Source organism: Petaurus breviceps, unplaced genomic scaffold, assembly GCF_028583685.1.
Source record: "Petaurus breviceps papuanus isolate PSGF00001 unplaced genomic scaffold, PetGlider_PUasm1.0 90644, whole genome shotgun sequence".
In the NCBI taxonomy this organism is placed as follows: Eukaryota; Metazoa; Chordata; class Mammalia; order Diprotodontia; family Petauridae; genus Petaurus; species Petaurus breviceps.
Genome location: NW_027187298.1, coordinates 3,751,389 through 3,777,900, shown reverse-complemented (window position 1 = coordinate 3,777,900; position 26,512 = coordinate 3,751,389). Strand labels below are relative to the sequence as shown.

The following is a 26,512-nucleotide window of genomic DNA, read 5'->3' as shown; positions in this document are numbered from 1 at the left end:
TCCAAATAGGGTCATAGTCAGATACAACTGACAAATGACTAAACAACTACAATCTCATTGTACTCTGATCGCCTAATCTCCCTGATACTCCAACCAATTTAGATACATCTGAAACCCAATTATTTATAGTTGTTTTTTAATCTAGATTTCTCTGTTGATTCTTAGTCAATTTAAGGGTTTTTAGGGCCTTAAGAGGTAATTTACTAGAGTCTCATTTTATAGATGAGAAAACTGAGGCCCAGAAGGTTAAATGTTTTTCTAAGGTTATACAAAAAGTGAATGGATGAGCAGAATCCATACCTTAGACTTTCGTTTTTTACTTCCAGTCCATTAATCTTTATTCTACACTGACATGATATAGTTGAAGGAATGCTAAATCAGGAGGCAGAGTAAAATCACAGCTTGTCTCCTTATAATCTGCATGACCTGCTCCTCTAGGTCTCAGTTGCCACATCTGTAAAATGAAAAGATTGAACAAGATGACCTCAAAGGTCCTTTCTACCTCTAAATCTGTCATTTTGTTTCCTATGTCATGGGCTAACCTAGACTATTTTCCTCAGGATGAGGTTTAAGTTTTTTAAGGGAGTAGCCAAACCTGCTTTTCATTGTATGCCCAATGGTACCTAGTACAAACCTGCTCAAAGACCTTCATGGGCCCCCCTTTCCCTATAGAATAAAATTAAACACCTTATCATAGCATCCAAATCTCACCACAGTATTTTTGCAAGCTACCTTCCCAGGCTTATTTCATACCATTCCCCTCATGAAACATTCTCCATTTTCTAATCTCAACTTTCCTTCTCCTGTACCTTATTTGTTCAAAGTACCAAGCTAGTCATTCTGAAATGGACTCTTGGCATATTTTTAACCTACTAATATCTGTTTCATTCTTCAAAACCCAGACCCGGTGCTTTTTCCATCCAAGAACTCTTCACCTGGTCACCCTATGTAGAAATGACCCCTCCTTCCTCAATCACTAACATGCCTGTTTGCCCTCTTCTAATACATGTGTCACATTCCAACTTGTATTATGATTATATGTAGACCTTTCATCCTTTTACTAAATACTTACTAAGTTCCTTGAGGGCATGGGCAATATTTTTTTATCTTAGTAATTCCAGAAATTTTTACAAGGCCTTATACATAGTAGCCACTTAATAAAGGTTCAGTGAACTAACTTGAATGGTTGGCATTGAAATAACCATTTACTATAACGAAGATGTGACACTGTTTTTGCTGCTGCTATTATTCTTATTTCTGCTCCCTAAGAGAGTAGAAGCTCATGGAAGTATCTTGGTTCAATGGAGATAAAATAGGAGTAGTTAAAGGCATTATGGCTTGGGAATGGGGGACAAAGAGGTCTCATGAATATGATTTTCCCTATTTCCATAATAAAGAACCATGTTCCTCCAGGAAGCCAGACTCAATTGGGAGTTCATCATGATAGCATTCCTCATATCACTTTTGAAGAAGGTCATTAATAAATCACAAGAGTTTCTGAGGATTCCATGATGATGAGGGTGTTCAGGGATCATTCCATATAAAAAAGATCACATTTACATAAGGTTTTTCAAAGTATTTTCTCCTCTCACACAACAAGCCTTTGAGGAGGGACAAATGATTATGGTAATCCCTATCTTACAGATGCGGAGTCATTGCAATATCAGAAGATATTGATCCTAGAGAAGACAAAACTTAGGGAATAATGTGCTCACTGTCTTCAAATACCTGAAATGTTTTGGTTTGGGTTTTTGCAAAGAACTGGAAACAGACTTTTTCTGTGTATCTTCAAGGGGAAGACTTAGGATCACAGGCTAGAAGTTTCAGTAAAGCAAATTTTAGGTTCAATGAAAGGGAGGAGTTAATAGTTAGATCTATCAAATAATGGAACAAGCTTTCTTGTAAAGTAACTGCTGGCTAATGAAACTCGTAGCCAATGAAAGTGGTCAAACAGAGGCCATATCAATATTTTGGGGGGATGCTATGCCAGGATGATGTATTGTTTGAACTGAATCATCTCCAAAGTTCCAGTATGGCCCTAAGATTCTATGCAAATGGATTTTTAAAACCATCTCCCAGCGAGATGCTGCTACCAATCTGCTTTCCTCTTGTATCCCTTTTAAATGCAGGGTAGCACAGACAACGTTGTTCCTCCTGTCTACCTATGGCTCTTCCTCCAAGTACTCCATCCACAGAAGAAAGATCAGTGGGATTCAGTTCCTAGAATTTCAGAAACTTGGGATCAGCATGCACTTTCTGTCCTTCTCATCCCTATTCTTGGGGCGAATTGAAGGCATTGGGGAGATGAAAAATCTCTTCCTTCCAACTTTTTATTAGGGACTTTATTCTATAGAACACTGGATTTGAAATGGGAAGAACCAAGTTCTCATCTTGGCACTACTTGCCCCTTCTTGAATTTGAGTAACTTGGGCAACTCATTGGAACAATAGTTTCCTCATTGGTAAAATGCAAGGGGTGGAGTGAGTGAACTGAAACTTGGTACCATTGCCTAACCCTATAATCCTATGACTCTACTTCATTCATTCAACAAATAGTAACCAAGCATCGTTGTTATATTCACTGTTCTGGGTACAAATAAGGCCTTGTTCCTGCCTTCATATAACAACAGCAACAGATAGCATTTATATAGCACTTTAAGGTTTGCAAAAGAGCTTTGTCTAATGTTAACTCATTTGATCCTCAAAATGACCCTGAAATGTAGGTGCTAATATTAGCCTTATTTTACAGAGGAGGAAACGGAGGCACAGGGTAGTGAAGTGACTTTCCTGGGGTGACATACCTAATAACTTTCTGAGGCAGGATTTGAACTCAGGTCTTCTTGGCACCAAGTCCAGTGGTCTTTCCACTGTACCACCTAGCTGTACTGTTGAACTTCAGGAACTTCTATGATCAGCACCTATCCTTTACCTAACCACCACCATTCATTTGTGGTTTCAGCTCTTTGGGGAGATGAAAAGAATCTCTATCACAAAAAGTTAAAGTATTCCTGGTACAACAGAAATGATGCTAGATTTATAGTAAGAAGACATTGCTCTGATACTTAGTAGCTTGAGTGACAACACCACTGAGCCTTAATTTCCTCATCTGTAAAGTAAAGGAATTGGACTAGATGGTTCTTCCCGCTTGAGGTCTATGATGCTGTAATCCTAGGCAGACTTCATGAAATCAGGATTTACCTGAGCACTCTTACCAATTAATTTGTTGAAATGCCTTCACACAACCCCCGACTTTGGAGGGTTTCTTGTTTTTCCTTCATCTTTTCTGTCTTCCTCCTCCACCTGTCCCACTGGACACTCTTAATATGACATTGCTTAGGAGATGTCCACTCTCTAATAGTCTTTTGCTCATGCTTTGAGCACCTCGAAGGAATAGGCACTCTAAAAATCCCTCATAAATCTAAATGTGAATGCCTCAATCATGGCCAAAGAATAATCCTCCATCAGCATTCAAGGTAGTGAATTGGGGGTCCAAATTGTCAACGAGCAGAAGCTATTTGGTGCTGAATCATTAAAAGCAAGAATGTGCTACAACAACAAAAACCCTCCCCCCAAATCCCTGGAGACTAGAATAATGTGTTAATGTGTTGGAGAGGTGGTTTTTGTGAATTGGCTTTAATACTCAAGCCATGCATTATCTGAAAAGATTTTACACCCTGAATTCCTGCCAAAATGTCATTTTTATTCTTCTTTACAAATAGGAGAAGATTTTTCATGCTCTCCTTAAGTGGCATAAATAGCAGGAGGGACCTAGGAGAAAATCAACCATAAATGGACGGTCTCTGTTAATGAAGGGAAAAGCTGGCTACCCACCAGCCTGTTTCCAAGGCAACCTGAGGGATGGACAAGCAAAATCTCTCCACTGAACCCCATTATGGATATTTGCTACACAGACCAGTGTAGGAAGGCAGAGAGGAGTGGGGGGGGGGGAATCATCAACCCAAGTATTACTGGTGCATTTCGCAAATGCGAGAGAAGTGAGCAGAGATAATACAGAAAATGCCTGCCTATACAAAATGTGTGATTGCAGCCTTCAGGGCATTAAGTGCATGTATGATTGGGGAGGGGGTGGGGAGCAGTAAGGAGGGGAAAGAGAAGGAGACAAGATTCCATGCAGAGCTGTGCATTTAGAAAACCTCTGCAATGAAAAAACCTTGGCCTTTTCAAACAGATAAGAGCACACCCCTGACTGGTTCGTGAATGCCACCTTTTGCATGATTGCTGCTTGGTTTTGTTGTTGCTATTATTTGTACTGTTGCTGCTGCTGCTACTACTACTGTTGTTGTTGTTTTAAAGTTTAATATTCCATGGGGTGTGACCTGGTAAACTCCAGCATGATTGCATCTGGTAATATGACTTGAGTGAGGATTTTGCATAATGCATGACCCTAATAGCAATCAGCAAGAGGGAAGCCCTGGGGAAAAGGTCTCCAGGCGTTAAGTAATATGTGGTCTGGATGCCACATCCCCTAAGGCTACTGTGGGAGAAGCTTCTCAAAGAAGTGATGCCATAGCCATGAATGACAAATGATTCCATGGAGGCATAGATATCATATAATTAAGATTATTTGATAATATATTACAAAGTTTTTCCCTTGAGGAGTGATTTTGAGGGGAAGGGACAGTCAAAACATTAAAGAAACTGGGAAAGAACATTAATTCAATTGAATGCAATAATGGGGGAACAAGTCAGCATAAAGCTTCTACCCCCCCAGTCAAGTGTTGTAACTAAGAATTGTGCTTGGGGAAAGGACAAGGGAGGTTGAGAGAACTCAGCTGGAACAAGGCCATCAGGGGAAGAAAGCATACCCAAGACAGTGCTTTCAGTGCTCTCTAAATTTCAGCACCCTGGGGAAAAGCCATACTCATTCTCCCTTAGCTATGATTCTGTCCCAACCTAGTCCCATAAATGCTCAGAGAGCTTGGAAACATCAGTGTACCTCTAGTGAGCATTTTTAATAGGTGTTACCCTATACTATTCTCTGTGAGTGACAGCTAAAAAGGTTATATAGGATCCCTTAAAGAGCATCCAGTATAACTGGGAAAACAAAATCCATGTAATGCACACAAGATGATTTATAAGACCCAGTGCCCCATTAGTGATACATGCATTAAGTGGTCTAGTATTTCAGAGGAAGGAGAGACAACTCTAAGCTTGGCAAGGTCAGGGAAGGTTTCTTGGGGGGAAGGTGATAGAATTAAAACTGGAACTTGAAGGGAGCATAAGAATTATGCAGAAAGAAAAGAGGAAAGTATTTCATGTGGATGATCAGACAAAGGAGACAAGTATTTACTTACTTCTGTCCCTCAAGTAGAATATAAACTCTGAAGACAGAGGCTATCCCATTTTTGTGTTTATATTTTCAGCATTCAGTACTGTGTCTAGCACATAGTAAAGATTTAACAAATACTTGTTCAGTTAAGGTGTATTCAGTGTATTTCAACCTCCATACTGGAATATATTGAATGAAACCCCTTCAAAACAGTTTTATTCTTTTTCCTTTGGTTTTCCATTTAGCTACTTAAATACTAACCACTTTACAAAACCTAGGCTTAGATCCTAGGAGTCTGGCTGGATCCCTGTATCTAGTTTTGTTCAGTTCAATAGATCCATTAAATGTTCTTTATATTCAAGTCACTGTGTGATGAAGAGATACATAAATATGAATAAGGCACGGTCTCTGACCTCGAGGAGATTACAATCTAAGGGGAAAAATAAGGCATGTATACAAATAATAATGATACCAAGTAGAATGTAAAAGTAGAAAAGATATAAAATGGGAGATAATGGGAGGGAAGGGAGGATTCACCCCTAGTCAGAGGGATAAGGAAAGGCTACAAAGAAGAAATGAAATTTTAGCTGTGACTTCAAGGATGAATAGGATTTAATTTAGTGGAAATTCTGGGGGTGAGGGGAGAGGTGAGGAGAAATGATAACCAAGTGAAAAAGAACAGGCATTGAGGCAGCAGTTCTTGGAACATGCTCAGGAATGGTAAGTAGACATGTATGGTTGGAGTACAGTATGTGAAAGGAATGAGTAAATTGGCAAACACTGATTAAATACTATGTGCTAAGCACTTTGTAAGGCACTGAGAGAGATTCAAAGTTTAGGTAGGGTATAGACCCCGCCCCCATGAAACTTAGAGTATAGTAGGGGTATGAAACACAGAGGCAACTATGAGACATAATATTATATGATATATGTAGGCTGTCCTACAAGTCTTAGTGCAAAGAGACGACCCTATTCCAGCCCTTGTCCTCCAGAAGATTACCCCCTGTGTCATCCCCACTTTTTCACTTATTTTCAAACTCTGCTTCTCTATTGTTCATTCCCTACTACCTACAAACATACTATCCCCATCCTGAAAAAAAAGAAACGCTCATTTGATCCTCCCATCCCTACTAACCATTGTCTTATACCTCTTTTGCTCATCTACAATACAGTGCCTCTCCTTTCTCTCTTCTCACATTCTTCTTAATCCTTCATAATCTTGTTTCCAATATTATCATTCTAGTGAGCTGCTTCCTGTAAAGTCACTAATGATCACTTTGTTGCCATTTCCAATGGCCTTTTCCCAATCCTCATTCTCTTTGACCTTTCTGCAGTCTTTTTACATTATCAATCAATCTCTCCTCCTTGATACTCTTTTTTTTCTGAGTTTTTTGGCACCACTCTCTCCTGGTTCTTCTACCTATATGACCACTCCTTCTCAGTCTCCTTTGCTTGATCTTCTTACAGATTACTCCCTCTCACCATAAATGTCCCTCAGCATTCATTCCTGGGCCTTCTTTTTTTCTCCCTTTCAACTATTTCACATGGTGATCTCATCAGTTCCTATGAATTTAATTACCATCTCTATGCTAATGATTCTCAAATCTACCTGTCCTGCCCCAATCTCTCTGCTGACTTCCAATCTCTCATTTCAATTAATTGCCTGTTAGATATCTCAAACTAGATGTCTAAGACATCTTAAACTCAGTATGTACAGAACAGAACTCGTTATATTTCTCCCTAAGACCTCCACACCCCTTCTCCTCTTCCCTGTTTTCATAGAGGGCAACACCATCCTCCCAGTCCCTCAGGCTATCAACCTAAGAGTCATCCTAGATTCTTCACTATCTCTCACCCCTATATTCAAGCTTCTTCCAAGGCTTGTTGATTTCTCTCTGCAACATATCTCAAATATGCCCCTTTCTCTCTTCCGATACTGCTTCCACCCTAGTGCAGGCCCTTATCACTTCATGCCTTTATTATTATTATTATTTTTGCTTTTTGGAGGACAATTGGGGTTAAGTGACTTGCCCAAGGTCACACGGCTAGTTTTGTGTTAAGTGTCTGAAACCGGATTTGAACTCAGGTCCTACTGACTCCAGGGCTGGTGCTCTGTTCACTGCACCACATAGTCTCCCTCATGTCTTGATTATTGCAACAGTCTGCTGGTGAGTTTGCTTACCTTAAGTCTCTCTCCGTGCCAACCATCCTCTGTTCAACTATTAAAGTGATTTTTCTAAGAAACAGGTCTGACCATCTCACCTCTCTACTCACTAAACTCCAGTGATTTGCTATCGCCTTCATTAGTAGGTACAATACACTGTTGTGTTTGCACTCTTATTTGGCACTCAAAGCCTTTCATAACCTAGCCCTTCCTGCCTTTTCATTCTTCCTACACCTTACCCCCATTACATTATCTTTCATCCAGTGACCTCTTGGCTGCTCCACAAACAGAACACTCTATCTCAATTTCAGACATTTTTTTTTCTGGCTTTCCTCCATGTCTAGGATACTCTCCCTCCTTTGCTCTGACTACTGACCCCTCTGGCTTCCTTTAAGTCCCAACTAAAATCTTACCTTCTACAGGAAGCCTTTCCCAACCCCTCTTGAATCCAGTGCCATCCCTCTGTTAACTGTTCCTGTTGACCCCATATATAACATACTTTTTATATATTTCAGCAATCTGAAATTGGGCTGGACTCTTTCATCCTATCTCTCAAAGCTGGAATCCAGAAGAACCTGAAGTGGCAGGAAGTCACAAGAAGGCCTGAAACTGGAGGAGTCCCAAAGAGAACATGAAACCTGAAAAGTCCTGAAGGGACCTTAAACTCTTTCCTCTTGGCAAATCTGTCCTACCCCTCTCATAGGGCAGGGCATACCAATGGGCTTTGAGATAAATGCTTACATATATATTTTCCACATCACACTTTTGTATCCTTTAGATGGGGGGATTCCTTCATGATGCCCATGATCTCATATTTTATATTTTTTGTACTTATAATACATAATTTATAAATGTGTGTGAATTCTATACTCAGCTTATTGAACCTCTTACGTATTCTTCCAAGATGTATGTACTTATGGACTAACCCAATGAATGGATCAGCCAACCACAAGTCACAGTTCTTCATTGTAGCATGTCAAGGAGTCATGCATGATTGTAACATACACGAAACAGATTACTTTTTGGAATATGGATTTTGAGACTAAATTTTGCTTTACAAAATCAAATCAGTATATGTGTACATATATGTTATAATATATGTATGAAATCATAAAAGAGTAGAATCTCATATTCTCCATACCTTTTAGGCAATCATGTAAATTATGAAGATGATGTATTGTAGAGCAATGTTTATGAAAACCTAAGACTTGTCTTCTCACATTTTCACCAACTATTGCTGTGATATGTGTAGACCACAGAATAACAAATTTTTACCATTAGAAAGGATTTTAGGGGATATCTAATTCAACTTGAGAAGGAGTCCTTGATACATCATATCCCAAAAGTCATCATCTGCTCTCTGTCTTAAGACCTTGAGCAAGCTAGAGGCCACTGCCTCCTGAGATAGTCCATTCCACAGGATAGTTCTGTTTCTTAGGAAGTTTGCCTGATGTCAAGCATAAAATTTCTTCTGCAAATCTCACCCATTGCTCCTGATTTATGCTCCCTCAAGTCAAATTCTCATTTTTCTTCTACATTTCATCCCTTAAAGTACTTGAAGAAAGCTATTGCGCTTGACTTAACTACTTTGATTCTTCTCTTGTCTCTGTCAAACATTCCTATTTTCTTCACAAAAACCTCATATAACATGGGTCTAAGACTTCTTCACCATCCTAATTGTCCTTTTCTTGAGATTCTTCAGCTTATCAATGTTTTTCCTAAACAGTGGCAGTAATAGCTGAATTTTAATCTCTAGATGTGGAGTGACCATGGTAAAATACAGAGTGACCAGGAGCTCTCTACTCTTGGAAGCTATACCACTCAAAACAGCCAACACCCACATTAGCTTCTTTGGCTAGTGCATCATATACCTGGATCATATTGGCCTTGTAATATAATAAACTCCCAGATAGTTTCAGAAAGAGTACAATATTATTATGCATCAATTTTTACTTGTGAAGTTGATTTTTTTGGACCCAAGTATAGAACTTTACATTTATCTTCATTGAAATTCTCTTACTAGACTGAGCCTAATATTCTAGATAAACTATTGACATAATCCTTGGACAAAGGAAATAAATTATGCCTGCCATGACCTGATCTGGCTAAAATCATGCTGCATTTTTAGTTTACCTCAGTTCTTTTTGTATGTTCAATAACTATACCTTGAATGATAGACTTGAGAATTATTCCAGGAATATAAATCAAGAACACCCATGAAATTCTGTTCTCTTCCTCTTGTGAAAATATTTTCTTTTCTCCAATACTATAGTGCTTCTCCCTTTCTCCACTCTCACCGACAAATATGATGTAGAGTGACTCAATCACATCCCAATAATGTTTTCATTACCTGAAGATATAATTCATCTTGGTAAGGTGGCTCAAATTCATCAGTTGGCTGGTTAAACTTACTATCTGGGAATCAACTCCCTCTTAGGTGTTTTTTCTGTCTTTTCCCATTAAAAAGTTAGAATTCTTGGCAAAGAGAAATTAAATAATAATTAAGTAACTCAGTTTCCTCTCCTCTAACAATTATAAATCATCCCATCCACCCTGAGCAATAGGTTTTACTTTACTTTGATCTTCCTATTTCCCTCTATATAACTTACTTGAAAAGATTTGTTGTCTTTAGCTTTCCTCACTAGTCTCAACTGATTTTGAACATTCCTAACCACACCATGCCGTGCTTTTGTAATTCACACTCTGTCACTTGTTCTTGCTTACATCTCTTCTGTATACATCTCTGAAAAATCCAAGTTGATTGATGTACTCTTTGGACATCCAAATCAATTTCTTCAATTTCAATTTTTTTCTTCTTCATATTATCATTCTCATAAAGGTTTTATAGAGAAGAGAAAGTAAGCTTATGTTTTGGAAGTTGCTGGTATTATGCAGACTGTCTTTTTATTGGTAATAATGTTGTCCATGATTTTGTAAAATTTATCAATCAATGGCTTAAAATTGTGTCAACTCCAGTATGGTTTTCTTCTATGTGCAATTGCTCTAGACTAGTTATTCTTTCCAGCTTCATCTTCTTAAATGCCATTTCCATGTCCTCATATGGCATTTTGTATATTGAGTTGTTAGAATCCAACTGCCATATTGATGAGAATAGATTGCTATAAAAATGCTGGCAGATCTGTCCCATTTTTAATCTCTTCATGATTTTCCTTCCAGTTCTATGTATAAATGTTCTTGAGGTGATCTGGCTTTGTTGTCTCCCACATAAAACTTTTGGGGGATGCTGGGAGCTTTCATACTTTATGTTTTTACTTTTAAAAATATTTTTATTTTCTTCCAATTATATTTAAAACTATTTTAACATTATGTTTTTAAATTTTGAGTTCCAAATTCTCTCCCCCTTTCATTGAAAAGGTAAGCAATTTGATATGGGTTATATACCACATAAAACTCTCTGAGGACTTATTTTCTCCTTCACAGCTTTGTGCTGTTTTGTGAGATGAATAAAGCTCTAAATACTATAGAAATAAGAGTTGTTATTATTTTATTATAAAAAAATGACTGCCTTCCAATTCTTGTTGCAAAGTTCTAATTACAAAAATGGTGCCTTTCAGTTGTGGGTTCAAAGAAAAACCATCATTTTGTTTATTTCCTGATTGGCTTTTATTCCCATTTATTTCAGTTATTTCAGATTTGATGCCTCTTTTATGTTGTGCTTCCATGAGCCCTCAAAAGTTTCCTAAAAGGTTGAAAAGGAGGTAAGGGGTTTGATCAGGGGAGACCTGATCATTTGTTGATTGAGATTTAGAAAGACAGACTATTGTTAGGGGACCAACTAACTCTTTTATCTTCTTCTCTAGAAGGCACAAGAGAAAAGTTCCAGAGGGAGTTTTGAAGAGAGCAAGATATATAATAAGCTGTTGTCAGTCCACTTTTATAAAGCACAGAATGGTGTGGCTCCCCTGACAAGTATTCTTCCTGCTGATTCTCAGTTAGCCAATCTTCAGGAGTTCCCAATGAGCTCTCACCAAGGCACCAGTAGGTATAACAACACTCCATGGGAAAAAGCCCCTCAGATGTCTTTAAACCAAGGATTCCTAACCTTTTCTTTGTTTTGGACTTCTTTGGCAGACTGTTGAAATGTATGGACCCATTCTCAGAATAACGTTTTGAATACATAAAATTCATAGGGCTACAAGAAAATCAATTATATTGAAATATGGTTGTCACTATTAAAAAACAAGTTCATTGATGCTTAGATTAAGAACTCCTGCTCTAAACAAAAGCTCATGCCCTTCAACTTGAATGAGAAACTCATCAATGATTAAGGATTCCCCTGATCAACTTTCCTCAGTAATATACACTGTAGACAATGTATATCAGACATTTTGTTTTTGTTTTATTCTGATTGTGTGGGAGAAGTTCAAGTGCTTGGTATTCAGGGAAGAAAAAAATAGTGACTTTTAATTACAGATGAAATGTAAAGCATGAGCTAATTTATTTTCTGACTGTCATCATTTATTTCATTTCTTATAAACTCTCAGAAATTTCTAATTACAAAGAAACAGTGACCCAATTGTTTGCTACCACATTATTTTTGAGTTTTACTATAAAACTAAACTCATCAGTGGGATTACAGGGATTACCTAGACTACTGTGTATATGAACTGATCTTTATTGAACACTCCAAAACTTTATCTTATTACAGTTTTGAGTTCTAGCAGATGTTTCTGCCATATTCTAAGCATGCCCAAAATAACTGTCCAAGGAAAAACAGACAGCATTCCTAAGACAGTAGCCAAAATGTCTACTAGCTATAATGTACTAATAAAAATAATTTATATTTAGATTGTGCTTTAGACTTAATAAATTAGTGAACTTCTGCTAAGATGGCTATGTAGGACATCCCCTAACGTGGAGGAGTAGAAAGAAGTCTAGTGCAGGCTGTGTAAGTACTCCATAAAGACTGAGATAACAGATCTGACAGAATCCTGACTGGAAAAACCCAAGGAATAATCAACGGGTTATTTTACCAGCCCAGATCACCATAGGAAGGTAGACAGAGAGATCTGCAGACGCTGAGGACAAGATCTAATCAGTAGGACGCTGTATAGTCTTCCAGTGCAAGACTGACTGGGACCTGAGATATTGCCCTGTAACCAGAAAAAGTTTCTGATCTAGTACAAAGGGGTCTGAAACTATGAAGGGAATGGAAACAGATGGCAAACTTTCTCACTCATAGCCCAGGGCTAGGAAGTGGGTACAGTGTGGACTTAAAAGGGAACTTATACTTCAGGTGGTAAACCATGGAAAAGAGGAGGGGGCTAGGCATAGAATAAGCAACTACATAGCATCTACTGTGTGCCAGGCATTACACTAAGCACATTACAAATATTGTCTCATTTGATCTTCACAAAAACCTTGTGACGTAGGTACTGTTATTATACACATTTGGCAGTTTAGAAAACTGAGGCAAACGGAGGTTAAATGACTTGCACAGGATCACATAGTTGATAAGTGTCTGAGGCCAGATTTTAATGCAATTTTTCCTGACCCCAGGTCCAGCTGTCTATTGACTGCACCACCTGGCCACCTTTAGGAGCTGTCAAAGGCCTGATGTACTGGCCAAAAATCAGGAACAGAAGTGAACAGTAACTCTGCGACTGTGACCTCGGTAACAGAACAGAAACTTCCCATTCTGAAGTTGGCCATGGGATAACTAGGGCAAGGAGTCCAGACCAAGTTGGAAATTGCAGGTCAGTCACTCCAAAGCCAAAGATTCATCCAAGTAGCTGAGAGTAACTAAAACCAGCATCAGTCTATAGGAACTCGACCAGGTGCAAACCACAGCTCCATCACTTATACCTAAATCGTTGTCAGGAACTTTCAAAGCTAAGACCAGGAAGTCAATATACAGACTTTGACCTGGATCAGACTACCTTTTATGCACTGCAAACATTAGGTTCATAGTTCCCGATATCTCTAAAGAACATAGTATCCAGAGAATATAATATCCAGAGGATGTAGCAGCAGAAACCAACAAAATACAAAACAAGATCAAACAAGGCCCAGACAATCCCTTCAGAAGTTCATGCCCTGTTGGAAAGTCTTAATTTTGGGAATGAAACTGAAAAAATTAGCAAAAAGGAAAAAAAAAGAATCCAACAAAATAAAAACACTCTGATAGTGACGTGGATACCTACAACAAAAATCCAGAAGAAAAGAATAAGTGAAGACTTGAAAACATAGCATGGGCACAAAACTAGAGTTCCTAAAAGAAATAAAGCAAAACTTTTGGATTATTTTTTTAAACTAGATATATGTACATAAATATTCGCACAAGCACATGTGTGGGTAATCCTAATCAAATGGTTTTATAAATAAAAAGAGAGTAAAATAGGGGCTAGGAAGTGGGCACAGTGTGGATTAGAGGGGAACTTATACTTCAGGTGGTAAACCATGGAAAAGAGGAGGGGGCTAGGCTTAGAATAAGCAACTACATAGCATCTACTGTGTGCCAGGCATCACACTAAGCACATTACAAATATTGTCTCATTTGATCTTCACAAAAACCTTGTGATGTAGGTACTGTTATTATATACATTTGGCAGTTTAGAAAACTGAGGAAAATTGTAAAAGTAATAAGAGAAATGGAGAAATGACTTGGAAAGAGAATTACAGTTTAGCCCAAGAGGTACAAAACCTTTTCCCAAGCAACAGACTCCCAGTTAAGGCAAGATAAAAATTAATAAAATGTACAAAATGGAAATGAATGCTTTCATAATACAATAAGAAATATTAAAACAAAGTAAAAAGACTGAATAAAAACCCAGAAGAAAATAGAAGGTTTCTCATGACCTAAAAGACAGATCAAGGAGATAATATTTAAAAATCATTGGACTCTCTTAAATCCATGACCAAAAAAAGAGGGTAGACGTTATATTTCTAGAAATCACAAAGGAAAACTGGCCAGATCTCTTAGAACAAGAAGACAAAGTTCAAGTTAAAAAACAAACAAACAACATGAATTACCTCCATTAAAAAAAAGAAGAAAACTCCTAGGAACATTAAAGCACAAAATCAGGGCTTCTAAGTAATATATGTGTATATGTATGCATGTATATGTGTGTGTGTGTGTGTGTGTGTGTGTGTGTGTATATATATACACATATATATGTATATATACTGCCAACCATCCAATAGGAAGAATTCAAGTATCAAAGAATCTGAGTCAAAATCACATAAAATTTAGCAGCTACCATGCTAAAATAAGGGAGATCTTGGAATTGTCTATCCCAGAAAGCAAAATATATAGGCTTACAACCAAGAATAACAACCAGTAAAACTGAGAATAATCCTAGAAGAGGAGGGAGTTAGGGAATGGGGATGTTACATGAGATGAAAGTCTTTTAAGTATTTCTGACAAAAAGACCAAAGGTTAGTAAAAACTTTAAAATATAAACACAGGAGCCAAGAGAAACATAAAATGATAAATATGAGTGAAAAAATAACGATGGAGTAAAGAAGGATAAAGTATTTACATTCTAATAGTAGGATGATACAATTGTATCATTATATGTGTCTCCTTGGAACAAAATGTCATCAAGAGACAGAGGGAGTCAAATGAGAGAGAAGACCCAGGAGTGGTTTTGTAGTATTTTGATGATTTTTTTTAAAAGAAAGGAAAGAGAGGAGAAAAGGATATATTTCTTTTCTCTGAGTGGTCTTCAAGTGATAATAAAAAGATGAGGGCAGATGCATACTGAATCAGACCTAGGGAACTGTGTAAGTTCCTCACTCAACACCCTTTTCTTTCTAAAGAAGAGGAGGGAAATAAAGGAGATATACATACACACATGTATGTGTGTACGTATATAATTTATATTTTTATGTTTATCTAAATTTATATAATTTAGATGAATATATAGTCTGCAAAAAAAACATTAATAATCATAATTGTGAATGGAGTTAACTAACTCATAAAATGGAAGTGGACAGACAAAAAAGGATTAGAAAGCAGAATCCAAAAAGAAATTGCTTACAAGGAAGAAAAATAAGGCATAAAAATTCATACAGTTAATATAAGGGGTAGAGACAAGCATGAGTGTTAACCAACAAGGCAGGGATATCAATCATGATCTCAGTTAAGGCAAGATCAAAATTAGAACTGATTAAGAGAGAGAAATTTGGGAAAATGTATTATACTGATAGGTAGCATAAACAATGAAATAATATCAATACTAAACCTTTAAGTACTAAATGGAAAAGCTTCTAAATACTTAAAGGAAAAGGAAAAAAGTCTTTGCCATTCAGTTGTGTTTGATTCTTCTTGATCCCATTTGGAGTTTTCTTGGCAAATTCAGTGGAATAGTTTGCCATTTCCTTCTCCAGTTCACTTTACAGATGAGGAACTGAGGCAAATAGGAGCAAGTGACTTGCCCAGGGTCACACAGCTAGTAAGCGTCTGAGATAAGATTTGAACTCAGGAAGACGGATTTTCCTGACTCCAGACCCAGCACTCTTTCCACTGCACTGTCTAGCCACCCCCTTCCCCAAAAGAGTTGTAGACATTGACAATAAAACTAAAATTTTGTGATACTGAGACTAACCCAAATAGTCAGGGATTTCTCAAGAACTTCATTTTTCTAATTCTGCTTGCTCCTAAAAGAACAGAATCACAAATTTTGAAGAGCTAGACTGAAGCCACCTAGTCCAACCTGTACTTGGATATGAATCCCTTCAAAAGAATACCTGACAAGTTCTCATTCACTTTTTCATGAAGATCTCTAGGGACTAGAATCACTCACTAGAAATACAGTCCACTTCGGTTTTATACTACAAAGTTTTTCCCTTCTTACTTTAAACATAATAATTCAATTCAATACACATTTATTAAATGTCTATTATGTGTTAGGAACTGTTTTAAATGCTGTGGATATGAATACAAAAGGGAGCCTCTGTCCTCAAGGAGCTTACAATCTAATGGGAGAAGACAACTCACAAAAGGAAGCTGGAAGGGGGAAAGGAGAAAGCAAACAGGGGGGATCTTGGTCCATGGAGTTCAGACCTAGCAAAACTGCAGATGAAAAGTGGAGTAAGCTTCAAAATGCAGGTTCTTCCCTCTCTAAAGGAAAACCTTAGGTAACGTTTAGTCCCATTCTCCAGCTACCAATCAGAGGTGAGAGGAGGCTGAGGGGGCTGGAAGATGTGAAATATGCATAAAGAGCAAGATGAGGAGATTTCCAGTGCTCGCCACGACCTGGGAGGTCCATCTTGAAACCAAGAAGGGCCAAAGATGTAAAAGTGGGAAATCAATTAAATCGGTCACTTCATTTAAGCTACTAACAAGATACTCTACACTTTACCGTACCTTTACCATATCAGAAAGCACTATAATCAAAGGCATTATACTAGGAATGAAAAGTCTTTCATCAATTTAGAAGAAGTAAAATGCACCCAATGACTGGATGAAATGCAATGATGTTACACCAGAAGCATATGGGATTGGTTGAAGAGTTGGTGCCATGCCCTGAGTAGCAAAATAGTTCAGTTAAGCTTTCCAAAAGCAGGCTAGCTTAGAGAAAGACCCCTGAGGGAATCACTTGAGGGTCAGGGCTGGTGTAATGGGTAGAGCCTCTGAATGCTCCTGTCATTTGCCCATTTGAAGTGCAAACTTCAAAAGGTTGGAAAATTTGGGTTTTCCATTAGCAATAACTAAAGTATTCCTTGAATAGCCATGGCTGATGGAAGTATCTTTATTAGAAGCTCAGTGACACATTAATAGCAATTTCTGGGATCTCCAAGGAGCCCAGCAGAAACCTACAATATACAGAAGAACTTAATGAGCCCTTCACAAAGGGAGTGGGGGTGGAAAGACTTCCAGAAACCATGAGTTACCCTTTTGCTATATGTGCTTTTTAAGCTTGAGTTCATTTTCCCTAGGTGGTGCATTGGGCCTGGAGTCAGGAAGACTCATCTTCCTGAGTTCAAATCTGACCTCAGACACTTACTAGCTGTGTGATGCTGGATAAGTCACTTAACCCTATTTGCCTCAGTTTTCTCATCTGTAAAATGAGCTGGAGAAGGAAGAGCAAACCACTCCAGTATCTTTGCCAGGACAACCCTTTATATGGTCACAAAGAGTCCGACAAGCCTGAAAACAACTAAATAACAATTTTCTTTTTTATTCTGTATGTGCTTGTGGGAGAATGAGCTCTAAGTCTCAGGAAATGTTTTATACCAATAGATATTACTGCACCTCCTTAGTAAATATTCACTTTTAAAAGCTAATTATTAAATCTGTCTGACTGACAATCAAAATCACAATATCAGGGGATTGTTAGCAACTGTTATAGAAAAAATCGTAATCAAGAATAAACTTGCCTCTTTGCATCTTCCATTCCTTGCTCTAATTTTTGTTCTCTGAGTAGAATAAGTCTATTTATTTTTCTATAAAAGAGACTCAAAAAAACTTGAGGATAGATATTATGTCACCTCTTTTTCAGGCTTTATATCCCCAGTTTTTTCAACCAGTTCTCAGATTTAATGTACTTGATGTCCTTTACCATCTTGGTTGCCCTCATCTAGATATGGACCAATTTATCAGCTTCCTTAAAGTAGTAACCCCAAAATGAAAATAATACTTCAAATATAATATGACCAGGGAAGAGTATTGTGATCCTATCATTTCCCTAGGCCTATATATTCAAAATGTAACATAATATTACAATCAGTTTTCTTGGATGCCTCATGAAACTGTTGACTCATCTGGAATTTGTAATGCCCTAGAATCCCAGAATCTCTTTTTTTCCCCCAAATGAATATTGTCTAGTCATATTGGAATTAGGTGACTAATTCTTTTGAACTCAAAAGATCTTCAAGTGGAAGGTGGTAAATCACACTCCTTTTGCACATTGTAGAAGGGATCTCTGACTAGGTGCTAGTCTGGTAGAATAGTCTGAACTAGACCTCTGGGGTACTTTCTAACCCTAAAATCCTGTTATTCTGTAATCCCCATCATTGCATATATCAGTATCTGCATATAATGGACCTCCTGCATCAACCAACATAACCAATAAGCATTTATTAAGCACGTACTCTATGCCAGGTACTATGCCAAGTGCTGGGGATAAAAAGGGCAAAAATTGAGCAGTTATTGCCTTTGAAAAATTTACAATCTAAAACAGCATAGATATGTAGCTTCTTAGAAACATCATCATCATTTAGGTGGTGGTGACACTTGGTGCATGATGTGATAATATTTAAAACTGATTGTAGCTTAGAGATAAGCTAGTTCAATGCCACCTCACCTATACACATGAGAAACTAGAGCCCATAAAAGTGACTTGCCCAAAACCACACAGGTATTAAGTTTCAGAGCTCAGATTTGAACCCAACTATTTTGTCTTCCCATCCCACTTTATTTCAGCTCTGACTTCAGATAGTAGCATGCACTTTTTAATGTGAAAATAAAACTAGTATATATTTTTCAATGACAACCATATTACCTTGTTCTCACTTAGAGATTGGTTCAGTACCCATTCAGTAATGATTTTAAAACTCAAAACAGAGGAGGGGAAAGGAGATGACACTGACTTCACTGCAGCTTTTACTCTTTGCTCCTAATTCTTCCATGTGGGGTCAAGCAGAGCAAATCCAGGTCCACTTTTTGACATGGTAAAAATTTATCACTTTCAGAAGATATACATTATCCCCCAAAGTCTTCTATTCTCCAGGCTAAACACCCTTATAATGTACAGTTTTTAGTCTTTCACTTCCACACACACACACACACACACACACACACACACACACACACATACACACCTATCATCTTGGTTGCCCTTCTCTGAATACACAACATTTTGACAATATCCTTCCTAAAATGTACTTCCCAAAATTAAAGAGTGCTCTGTATGTGTTCTGACCAGGATAGAGGACATTAAAAATATGATTTTCCTCACTCGTGCTAATTATGAGTTTATTTAGTCTCATATTTAATCTCCCCTTTAAAAATCTAAAGACAGATTTCCCAATTTCATGTGGTATTTAAAATCTTAATATTGTTAGCAAGTAGTTAAAGAACATAGAATTGCATGTCAGAAGGCCTTTGGTCAAAGCCCAGCTCTGTCATTGACAAGTAGTGTGACCTGGAGCAGTGTGCTTAACTTCACTGAACCTCAGTTTCCTTATCTGTAAAATGGGGATAGTAATACTTTTTATCTATCTCATATGGCTGTTATATCAAATGTTAAGAATACATAAAGTGCTTTAGAAACTTAGTTATATAAATGTCAGCTCTCATTATTAGTAACATACCACAATTTGATGAATGACCAGCTTGAATCAAGTCCATGCCATTCCCTTACATCTTTATCTGACACCATTTATCTTGCCCAAGTTCACATAAGTTCTCAAGACTGACTTTGTAAGATATAGGTGATTGAGAACCAAAGTCAGTGCTTTTTCCTACATTAACTATTATTTGCATTCCCAACAACTAGAAACCTGTTAGTAGAGATAGTGGATGTCTGTGGCTGCCATTTTACACATATACATATACATATATATGTATATGAAAATTCATATTTTTCTCTTTATATCTCTTCCACAGGCTGATACACTCAGATGATCCCAGTGAAATTTCACAGTTTTCAGCTTCTTTCTCCCTGCTTCCATTATGTGTGTGTAATATATATATATATATATATATATATATGTGTGTGTGTGTGTGTGTGTGTCTTTACTGTTCTGCCCCAATGAGATGGATACAACCAAGACTCAGACCCCTTTGCTTCTTTCTGCAGGATAAAAAAGAAGTCAGTAATTAAGGTGGAGGTAAAATATTTTCTCTTATGTCTGATTTTGATGGAGGTATTGCTTAGCGATAACTTAAGTTATTTCACCTTTTGTTCCATTTACAATGGGTGAGAGAATTATTTTTAAAGCAAATACTCTGTTGACACATTATATGTAGGAATATGTATATTTGAAATATATTATGTAGGATTCCCATATGCCTTAAGAAAAAGCATACATTTTCAATGATTTGTGAATTGGTCCTGGAAATTCTCCTTTTATAATTTGAGCATCCAGCCCTGGGACAAGTTTCTTGGTACAAAGATCTCTCCTTCATTGATCTGTCATGGTGCCTGAAGTCTTTCCATTTGTCACTACATTAGAATGAGACAATGAAGTGCTTCACTGAAATTGAAATAAATCCTATGCAAAGAGGTAGCAATCTATCCACTAGTACTCAACTCAATTCAACCAACATTTATCAAGTGAATCCTAACTGCAAGGTACTGCACCTAGCACTAAGAAAACAACATGAATGAAATAGTCTCTGATGTCAAGAACCTTAGATTCTACTAGTAGGAGTGGGGTAGAAGTAAATATAGTATAAGAAAAATTGAAGGCAAAGAGAGCTAATTGCTGTGGGGCAGGGAGGGCTTCCTGGAAGTTTGAGTTGTGCTTTGAATGAAGACAAGAATTATGAGAGACAGATATGAAGAGGGGATGGATTCTAGACTTGGATAGACAGCTTATGTGGTAGCAAAAAAGACAAAAGATGGAATTTTGATTTCAAGGAACAGGAAATAAATAGCTCACTTGAGGTGTAACAGAGTTGGTGAAGGGGATTTCTCTGAATAAAGGTAGAAAAATGGGTTTCAGTCATGCTCAACTCTTCATGACCACATGTGGAGTTTTTTTTAGCACAGATACTAGAGGGGTTTGCCATTTCCTCTTCCAGCTCCTTTTACAAATGAGGAAACTGAGGTAAAAAGGGTTAAGTGACTTGCCCAGGGTCATACAGCTAATAAGTATCTGAGGCCAAATTTGAACTCATGAAGATAAGTCTTCCTAACTCCCAGCCTAGCACTCCACCCACTATACTACTTTGTAGGTAAAGGAGTACCAGTGAATTCTTGTTCAGTTTTTGAGAGACTTGGTCTAGGATATGCCTTAGGAAGATTCTTTCCATAGCTGTGAGAATAGAAACATATAGCCTTCTGTCTCCTATTAAATTGTAAAATCTTTGAGGGGAAGAACTATATGACTGGTTTTTGCAACCTCAAGTCTTAGCACAGTGCCGATGTGTTTAATAAACACTTATAGATTGAGTAATTGATTTATGGTGGGGAAAATACAAAGTAGGAGACTATTACAAGCATTCAAGTGAGAGGTGATAAGGGCTTAGACTACTGTGATACTATCAGAGTGGAGGGAACAGAACAAATGGGAGACATATTGCCGAGGTAGATTTTGCTAGAGGTGAAGAAGGGAGGGTTGAGGGGGTCTCTGAAGTAACAACACTGACTGCCTCCTCTTCATTCAATAAACATTAAGCATCTTCTAGAGAGGCCAAGGTGGACTGGCTAGACAGCTGGCCTAGTAGTCAGGAAGACGTGAATTCAAGTCCTCTCTCTGACCCCTCATAGCTACGTAACCCTGGGCAAGTGATTTAACCTCTTGATGCCTTACTAATTTTTCCTTAAAAATGAGCACATCTGTGTTGATTGAAGAAGCTTCTAGCAGGACTCACAGGTCTGAACAAAAGAGCTGGAGGGCAGAGTAGAGAGCATGCCAACTGTGAAAGAAGAAAAACCTGCCTTCAGACTTTGCTTCTGACACATTTTGGAGGTATGATCTTGGGCAAATCATTTAACTCTCACTGGGTTCAAGTAATTCTCCAAGACCCCAAGTTATGGATGAGTTGCTGATTTGTATCAACCGAAAGGGAGTTTCCCATGCTAATGAAATCATTGATGCTCCTGCCCCAACTTTCACTTACAAAAGCACCCATAATATATTAGGCCCTGGAAAGAGACAAAAATGACAGAATGCCTGACCTAATAGGCAGCTGGATGGCACAGTGGATAGAATCCTAGGACTGGAGTTAAGAAGATCTGAATTTGAATTGGACTTCAGACTCTTAGTAGCTGTGTGACCTTGGGCAAGTCCTTTTTTAACTTTTTTGCTTCAGTTTCCTCATCTGTGAAATAGGATAATGATAATACCTACCTCTCAGTGATTTTGTGGAGATAAAATGAGATACTATTTGTAAAGATCTTAGGATAGTGCCTAGAAGAGAGTAGGCACTATATGAGCGTCATTGTTATTATTATTTTTATTAATAGTAGCAATAGGGCATGTATACAGGTATTTATAACGCAAGGTTGTTACTCACGAGACAAAATAAAAGATTGCAATTTTCTCTCTTAGAAAATTTGAAGAAGGAAAGAATATTTTCAGCCGTGGAGTTCAGTTTCAGTTTCATGAAAGAGAGAACACTAGAATTGAATGAACCTCGGAGGAAGAAGATTCTGAAAGGCAGAGATGGGAAAGAGTGCATCTCGGCTAGAAGTAATGACTTACTTGTGTGAATGTACAGTGGTGGAGAGACAGCAGGAAGTTTCAGCAAACAACTTTCAGTTCAATTTGGCTAAAATGTACAGGACATGAAGAGTAATTTGAAATAATTCTAGGAAAATAGTCCACAGTGGAATTTTAGAGGGACTTTATTGCATTTGCGTTTTATCCTATAAGAAATGAGGAAGCACTAAAGCTTTTCGAGCAGTAGGGTGATATGGTCAGAATTGTAAATTTGGAAGATTATTTTGAAATCTGTGTAGTGAAGGGATTGGAGAAGGAATAAACTGAAAGTAGGGAGACCAGTTGGGAGGATATCACGAGAGCCCAGGGGAAATGTGATGAGGTCCTGACGTAGTATGTTATCAATGGAGAGAAGGGACAGTGGGGAGTGATCTTGTAAATGACAGAATCAACACAATTTAACAACACAGGTGGGAAAGGAAATGCATACCAAACCATTCTGGATCAAAGATAAGGGTTGGTGTTGTGGAGACCTCTCTTTATCTCACCAAGCACAGGACTCCTAGGAGTGGCACCTTAACCCTCCCCAGACCACCAGTCAATTTTCCAGACCAGTCCTTGAAGCTGGAAGCAACCCCTGTGGGGAAAGGATCAATTTACCCAGCCAACTGCCACTCACAGGGAGGCAAGCCAACCAGCCAAAGTAGCAAGGCACCCTGAGGGAAAAAAGACAGGGGCAGCACATGCCAGCAACTCAAACTACCACCTCTACCTAGACTACTATTTCCCCTCAGACCTCAGTGGAGATAACCTAGACCATGAGTCCAAGAATCTTTGAATGGCAATGCTTTTAATACATCATCCTGGGAAGCTACTGGTATTGAGATATAGCCTGTCAGCTGCTCCTCCTCAGTGTTGAAGAGCTAGAAAAGGAAATTCTGTCACCAAAATCCTTGCTGTCAAATGAATCAATATCAGAAACTGATATGAAGTTATATTATCAGTAACATCAGTGGTTTGTTGTTCGGTCATATCCAACTTTTAGTGACCTCATTTGGTTTTTTCTTGACAAAGATCATGGAGTAGTTTGCCATTTCCTTCTCATTTTACAGATGGGGAAACTGAGGCAAAAGGGTTAAGTGACTTGCCCAGTCACACAACTAGTAAGTGTCAGGTCAGAGGTCATATTTGAACTCAGGTCTTTCTGACTCCAGTTCCCAGAGCTTTATCCACTGTACCACCTAACTGCTCTGATATTAGTGGAAATTATATTACCTTCTGCTTTGCTGCTACAATGTGGGGAACCATCCATGGGACCTTTCTATCTGACTTAAACAGATAAAATCTATGATATGTATTGTTTCACCTACTAGAAAGTGAGCTCCTTGAAAACAGGAACTGTCTTGTGTTTTTATTTAAACCCCTAGTATTTAGAACAGTGCTTTGTATATCAAGTAAGTGTTTAATAAATGCTTCCTTCATTCACTCTTTCACCAAACTCACCTGAGAGGGGGAAAAGGGAGTGGGGTGGCTGTTAGCAAGTACTTTCTCCTTAAATAGAATAGCTGTAAGTGGAAGCTCCAGAGTCCTCTCTTCTAGCTGGGTTAGGGAGAAGGAATTCCTTTCAACTCTACTCCTGCCCCAGAGCAGTTGGAAGTAGAGAGATGCAAATTATCTTGAGACTTTAACATGCCTCAGGGAGGTAGTTAGCAAAACTGGACCAGAAAGGTCGTTTTGCTATACACAAAGTTTGCCTAAATGGCTAGAGACTCATACTCCTGTTTTAAGAACAAAGGTCCCCACCCCTCTTACATAAGAATGGGGAGCTCTAGTCACATTTATAGGCAGGAAGATGGAGGCAAACCCCCCAGAGGAGGTACAGGAAGGAGTGTGCTGAAGCCAGTAATTGTTCAATTTTCAGTGCGAACTTTTAATCTCAGGAATAGTGCTACAAACTAGGACTTGACTTATTTTGTTGTTATTCATTGTCTAGACTTAAGAAAGTATTAATATGGCATATTAAATTTAAAAGTGTCTGTGAGTGCCTTTTTTCTCCCCTCAGAGAAACTGGTTGTTAAACATTTGCCTGCATACTCTCCTATTGCTCCATAAACATTGCTTGAGCTCTTCAGGAGTTCAGTTAGAAGGCTCAAAAAATGAAGTTATCATCACATTGGAAGCCTGGTAACAGCAGCAACAGCAACAGGACAGGAAGAAGGAGGAGAAGGAGGAGGAAGAGGAGGAGGAGGAGAAAGAGGAGGAGAAGGAGGAGAAGAAGGAGAAAGAAAAGGAGAAGAAGGAGAAGGAGGAGAAGAAACAGCAGCAGAAGTAGCAGTAATAGTAGCAACAATAGCAGCAGCAGTAGAAGGAGGAGGAGGAGCAGCAGCTTTGCAAAGTCCTTTCATTTGAGATTCACAGCACCCTCTTAATACAATGGAAGATATCAAGGTCACAATTAAAGAAGCTACTCTGAAAAGGAGAAAGATCATTTCATCCTCTGAAACTAAATTAGAGAAATAAAGAACAGATAAATTACAGAGGAATGTTGAGATGAGTGTGCTGGAACCAGCTCTTACCAGACTCCCACAGAGATTGTACAATTTTCAATGTGAGCATTTACACCTTGGAAATTGACTACAAATCAGGCTTCAATTTAATGTTTCATTGATTATCTATACAAGAACGTAATTGAGAATATGTTAATAAGACAAATTAAATTTTAAAGTGTGTCTGACATGTTTGTTGAGCCCATTGGTAAACATTTCCTAGCCTTCCACTGACATCAAGGAGATGAAATAAGGGAGTTCTCAAAAGTAGGTTCAGTTTCAGTCAAATTCGAGACAAATAAAATCTGCTGAGCCAGAATAACACCATAAAAGTTATTTTCCATGGTTTTTTTTATTCAATTCACATATAATTTATCTATTTTTAATAATTTTGTGTGTCTATCCTTATTACCTTCCCAAAGTACCCTGGACAAGAACTCATAGAAACTTGCTTTGTTGTACTGACTCTGCTACATATTGCTTGTCTTAGGCAAGTCATTTAATTTCTCTGAGTCAAATTTCCCTCATATATAAAGTGAAATAAAAATGCTTATACTCCCTCCATAAGGTCTGTGTGACAAATAAAGTCAGACCTAAGTAATTGGAAAAACATCAATTGCACATGGCTGGGTCGAGCCTATATATAATAAAAATATCAATTTTACCTAAATTAAATTACATATTTAGTGCCATACAAATAAATCTACCCAAAAATTGCTTTATAGAGCTAGAAAAAAATAGTAACAAAATTTATTTGGAATAACAAAAGGTCCAGAATATCAAGGAAATTAATGAAAAGAAATGCTAGGGAAGGTAGCCTAACCATACCGGATTTTAATCTGTATTATAAAGCAGCAGTCATCAAAACTACTTGGTACAGGCTGAGGAATAGAGCAGTGGATCAATGGACTAGATTGGGTACATGAGACTCAGCAGTCAATGACTATAATAATCTACTGTTTGATAAACCCAAAGACCCCAGTTTTGGGGATTAAAACTCACTATTTGACAAAAAACTACTAGGAAGACTGGAATATAGCATGGCAGAAACTGGGCATAGACCATTATCTAACATGGTATGCCAAAATCAGGTCTAAATGGGTGCATGACATAGGTATAAAGGATGATCCTGTAAGCAATCTGGGAAAGCAAGGAATAGTTTACCTGTCAGGTTTATGGAGAGGGGAAGACTTTATGACCAAACAAGAATTAGAGA

At 37.9% G+C, this 26,512-nt stretch overlaps 1 long non-coding RNA gene across 5 annotated transcripts in view; it reads left to right on the top strand.

The window, feature by feature from the left end:
• The window catches only part of LOC138143530 (uncharacterized), a 29,985-nt gene extending 4,501 nt beyond the window's left edge, over nucleotides 1-25,484 (top strand). Inside the window, exons 2-5 of one of the 5 annotated variants that reach the window (XR_011163711.1) lie at nucleotides 11,097-11,172; nucleotides 11,275-11,452; nucleotides 12,974-13,170; nucleotides 24,813-25,484. This is a non-coding gene — a long non-coding RNA (uncharacterized lncRNA). Of the gene's footprint in view, nucleotides 1-11,096; nucleotides 11,173-11,274; nucleotides 11,457-12,973; nucleotides 15,495-17,356; nucleotides 17,765-20,027; nucleotides 20,132-24,812 lie in introns of those variants that run through there. The other 4 variants (XR_011163714.1, XR_011163713.1, XR_011163710.1 and 1 more) reach the window with 4 other exon arrangements.
• Nucleotides 25,485-26,512: the final 1,028 nt, after the last annotated feature.